This window comes from Chrysochloris asiatica, unplaced genomic scaffold (genome assembly GCF_000296735.1).
Source record: "Chrysochloris asiatica unplaced genomic scaffold, ChrAsi1.0 scaffold00009, whole genome shotgun sequence".
In the NCBI taxonomy this organism is placed as follows: Eukaryota; Metazoa; Chordata; class Mammalia; order Afrosoricida; family Chrysochloridae; genus Chrysochloris; species Chrysochloris asiatica.
Window position 1 is genome coordinate 37,445,744 of NW_006408527.1, and position 5,899 is coordinate 37,451,642.

Genomic DNA, 5,899 nt, shown 5'->3' on the forward strand with positions numbered 1-5,899 from the left:
AGGAAGTCCAAAGTGCATTGAAAGAATTGGCAAAGAACAAGGCACCAGGAAAGAAGCTGTAAGGCACCACATATGGACATTATACTGAGTGAAATTAGTCAGTCACAAAAGGATAAATATTGCATATGACCATTATTGTAAAAGCTTAATAAAGCATACCCATAATAAAAGGGGGAAAAAATATTTGTTGGCTACTCATGGGGGTAGGGGGTTGGTGGGTGGAGGGAAGCAATGATAGAACAAGAGTAGTGGGTAGACACATCATATTTTAGGTGTTGGGAAGGGCAGTACACAAGAGGGGAAAGGGATGGAAATACAATACACAAGAGGGGAAAGGGATGGTGTATAGACAGGGGAACACTGAGACAGGTTTGCATGGCCTAGTGGGACAGAGGTAAATAGTGATGCTTGCTCAAACTTGGAACAACAGGGCTCTGTGATATACGGATCTAGGCATAGCTTGACGAGGGGAAATAATACTAAAATGCTTGACTGTCTTGTGAATATTGGTTTCCCTTGCTTACTATTGTAAAATAGGCACTTGAGTAGGATTGAAAGGAATGTAGGGAAACATAATTACAGAAAGCTTGTAAGCCTGTCTTTAACCTATAACTGATTGGAATACCTAACAGGAGTTCTAGAATTTGCCCAGTGAAATATGCTTCTTGTGGAGTCTTTGCAATATATATAGAGGACCTTAGGTGGAATCCTGGGCCCCATCCAGAACCTTCTGAGATGGTACATTCCCACTAGACAGGACAAGCAGATCATCCTGGAACAGCTAGAAGAACAGAAGATACATCTTCAAAGAAATATCAGTAGGGAAAAATCTAAAACAAAAATGGCAGTATGACTGGCTACTACCAGAACAAGCAAATTGTTCACCAGGGAGCCATCAAGGCAAGCTATCAAGTTCCTTCAGGTCAAACCCTCCTCCAAGACTGAAATTCAAAGGGAATATATGAGCAGGTATGTAAGCTTGTTGGCAACCACATTGGTCTACTGGTGAGTGGAAGATGAGGAAAGACAGTAATGAAAAAATGGGCTGAGTTCAACCACGTTCCATAGACTCACGTTAACCTGGAGATGAGAGAGAGAAGAGGAAGGGCTGGCTGGTCTGTGGTGTGGTGAGTCCTGAGGACTCTTGAGTCCATAGATGAGGACAGAACCACAGAAAGCTAGAGCTGAGAGTGAAGCACCCAGCTGATGTGAAGTGAGGGGAGACACACAAGAATGCCCAAACTTGCAGATAGTACCTATTTGACCTAGCCTCCATGGTTTGATAATCAGAACTCAACTTGAGGAAGATAAAATATAATAACTTTTGAGAAAGGAAATGAGTGTAAATTGCTACAATTTTATGAACTTGACCTATATTTATGGATGTAGTAGCTCAAAATACCAACTGCGAGAGAAGGAATCTTCATATCAAGTATCAATTCTGTCCCTCTGTATACAGGGTAAATAGGGATAGGCAACTTAGATATTGGCTACCTAAAATGAGGGGGCAATAAAGGCATGAAATGAGTGGCTTACCAGTTTTCAAGAGAATTTTGGTTTAAAACTGTTGGGGATAGGTAGAGTCCCCACTAAATAGTTTTCATCTTGTCCGGACAGGTCTGGTGAAAAGAGATGAGGACAAGATTCATATGATTCAAAAATGAGTAATTGTTATCATGATTAATTGTGACTGTCACAATTGTAAAGGTAGAAGTTTTGTAACAAAAATGAGGAAGTAGTTAATCTTACAGTATATAAACAGAGGACGCTGAGATCATCAAGGGATCATAGCACATGTGAAGTGCAGGACCTTATACAGAGAAACAGTCATACCAGAGATGGAGGCAGAGATGAGGACATTGAGAGAGGAAGCAGCTGAGGACTCTGGACTCATGGAAAGAGAGGGACTGGGTGCTGATGGCCAGGAGGCAGGCTTGCAGAATGTGCCCTTTGGTTGTTTAAATTTTTATATATTCCTGAGTGTGTTTGTGTACATCCCCCACCCCCTCAAAAAAAAAAAACAAAAAACAAAAAAAAACCAGAGGGAATGGAAACAAATACTGTTGAATGATGATGCACGGAGGAGATTGTAATCATTGCAAGGAAACGATAGTGTAAAGCCAGTGTTCTCCCATGTAAATTATCACTCGGTTCACAATAAAAACTTAAAAAAGAACAAGCAAACAAACAAAAACTATGGAGCACAGTTCTATACTTACACATATTGGGTACTGTGAGTCAGAATCAAATGTGTGTAAAATCTTAATGTATATTCAATTTGTCTCTTTAATATTTCTGTATATGCTTCATTGTGTATGTATTATGTTTACACTAGTAAAGACCATATAATTTTAAACAAATAAACACTTGGATGTACCGTTGCAAATGATTTTTTAATAAAAGTGATAAATGATTTAAAATACTGGTGTTTCGCTTGTCTAGATCATTTGAGAAAAAATATGATGACCATGAAACTACTTGAAACTAATAAAGAGATCAATTGAGTGAGTGTAAGGATAAAGTTTGAAAATTGTTAAGTTATTGCAGCCTTGAGTTGTCATTTGATGAAAATAATGTTAACAGCTACTTAGGAAATGATGACTTGTGATGTTCAAGAATCTATTTTTTCATATTGGTGTTAGGAACCAAGTTTTTACTATTTTATTTGGCAGGTAAGTACAATTTGAAGGCTCAGGAAGAACAGCAATCTCTCACCAAATTGCTAGCATGATTAATATTGCTGTTTTTCTTATTATGCAAATAGTAAATAAGGCTATTATTAAAATTATACATCTTAATGACATTTAATAGTACTTCCATTTTAATTTGGTGGATTCCTCATGGACTGTACCTTAGAAAACAGGGCATATTATATATAGGTGTCCTGGTGGTGTAGTGGGTTTTGAATTAGGCTGCTAACCACAAGGTCAACAGTTCAAATCCATCAGTCTCTTCACAGGAGAAAGAGAAAGCTTTCTGTATATAGGTTTCAAATAGTTACTGTAAATTTGTCATTATCTCCGAATTCCATTTCCCCATGAACTTTTTGAAGTCCTGTCATATACATGTCAAAATTATTATAACTAGCTACTAGGGCTCGAGTTCATACATGCTTGGGTTTATTCAAAACTGGCTACAGACAAATTCCCTCAGTCTTAGTCTTTTTAAGGTACCTTCAATAATCAGGTCCAATCAGAACAGTGACCTTCAAGGGACTCTGCTAGGCCAATGAAATTCAAGGCCAAGAGGTGAGCTCAGAAGTATTATTTGTTGTTAAATGTCATCGAGTTGATTGCAACCCATAGTGTCCATGTATAGGGTTTCCAAGGAACAACTGGTGAGCTTGAACTACCAATTTTTCAGTCCCACACATTAACCAACAGCACAAGGATGTAGTGACCTTTTTTTTTTTTTTTGAGAATTCCAAATAAGTAATCTTGATAGACTTTCTCAAATGACGCAAAAAGATCACAGGAATTTATTAGGAAGAAGTTTTAAGAAAATTGTTTTGTTGAGAAAAAAGTCAGGAAAGTTACACTAAGGAATTTTTGCTCCATCATGACATGCACTTGGTCAGTTTTTGATGCTGGTAAAGACTGTTCTGTGGAATTAAAAGATAATGGAATTTGTGGACTTTTTAAAGCCCCAAAGTTAAACTACAATTCAGACAAATTTAAAATATTATTTTATTTTTATAAGGAGTTACCAAGATTACACTTACTAGATTATCTGAAATCTCTAAGGATCTTTTATGCCATATGGTTATGGTGGTGGTCATATAACACTGAGTTGATTCCAACTCTGTGATTGCATATAGAGGTTTCGAGGTTGCAAGTCTTTAAAGGAAAAGAAAACCTCATTCTTCCCAGTGGTGCTGAAATAGTCTTTTCAACAAATGGTGCTGACAAAACTTGGAATATATTTTCCAAAGAATGAAACAAGACTCATATCTCCACCATATACAAAAACAAACTCAACTTGTATTAAAGATCTAACTGTAAAACCTAGTATTATAAAGCTCAATGAAAAAATAGGGACAAACTTAGGGGTTCTAATACATGGCATAAATATCCTGTCTAACATAATGAAAAACACACAAACAATGAAAGACAAAAATGGAAAGAAATTTTTTTTTTATTAACATATCAGACAAGGGACTGATCTTATCCTAGTGTGGTGCTATGGGTTAATGCGCTGGACTGCAAGGTTGCTTTGAACTGCAAGCTTGAACATCCTGAGCATATTCTTAGTGGTTCTGATATAGTATAATATAAGTCTAATTTCAGAAATCTTAATTTATCTTGATATATTCATCTATGTTTAAATAGCTGCAGTTTAGATTGTTGTTGTTGTTAAGTGCCATCAAATCAATTCTGACCCATAGCAACCCTGTATAGGGTTTCCAAGGAGCAGCTGGTGAGCTTGAACCACCCACCTTGCAGTTCAAACAGCTTTACAGTCTGGCACATTAACCCACAGAGCCACAACAGGACTCTGTTTAGATAGTGTAGTACAAATATGTTATTTCCCCAATATCTTTGGAATAATTATATAGCATTTTGATGATTTCTCTATTTCTCATGTGTTCCTAAGACTAGGAGTCCATGGGTGGTTAAATGCAGGACTACTAGTTGAAATGCTGGCACATTAAACTCACCCAGAGGTGCCTTGGAAGACAGGTGTGGTGATCTTTTTCTAATAGGTTACAGTCTTGAAAAGCTTATAGAACCTTTCTACTCTGTATATATGGAATTTCCATGAGTCAGAATTGAATGAATGACAACAAACAAGTCTTCCCAAGGCAACATTGAACAAAACTAAGACTAAATCAAACCAGCTAATCCACAAAATGAATTCAAGTTTCATGGAATCTGTTGCAGATGGGGCAAATGCTGTAACCTGTATCCCACTAGTTAGATATATTCATCCACATTCCCGTTGAATACTAAAAGAAGTAATGTAAAGCACAAGTCATATGCTAGGATATGTCATGAAACTGGCCTGGCCAGCAAACTAGCAATGTAGGATAAGCACTGGACTGCTAACCTCAAGGTCAGCAGTTCAAATCTACCAGCCAATCCTCAGAAATCCTATACAGGGTAATTGTGAGTCGGAACTGACTCAACTACACTTAATAAGAACAAAACCAAAAAATGATAAAGAAAAATTTGAAATGCATGTGGTCCTTGAAGCCTTAAATATTTACTAGTTGATTCCTTGCAGAAATGTTTACTGGTCCCAATTCTAGGAGATTATTCTTCTGGAACATGTTGTACAATATTATCTGGATCTTCTGGAGCAGCTTGACAGAAGTCTTGGCATCACTGTTTATTGACAACTACGGCAGGTGGTGGTTTGACTAGAGCTGTCCTATGGTTGGTTTCACTGTTTCTGGCCTTGCAGACTTCATTCCCAGACCTGTGGCCCTTCCAGAAAGTCTTTGAGCTAGTATCATTTCTTTCATAAGTCTCTCTTGCTTATAATGAATATAGCTGAGTCTGTGACATACAACTAGAAAGATGACCAAAAACGATAGGGAACACATTGGCCTGAAATCCATTCTCTCTTAATTCACCTTCTTTTTTTCCTAATTGTTCTCCAGCCAAACATTTCTTGTACCATTTTGCCAGATTAATATGACTCTGAAAACTTTTCTCCAAACATTTTACACTGAATTTCATTTACTTACTATGTGTTCTTTACACTGCTATAATTAACCATCATGGACCCTGGTTTCAGAAGTCCTGTTGTGGCACAGTTCAAAATCATCAGTTGCTTCTCAGAAATCCTATACAGGATTGCTGCAAGTCAGAACCAACTGAATGGCACTTAATAACAACAAATCCTGGTTTCAAACTCTCTCTCAATCTCTCTCTCTCTCTCTATATATATATATATA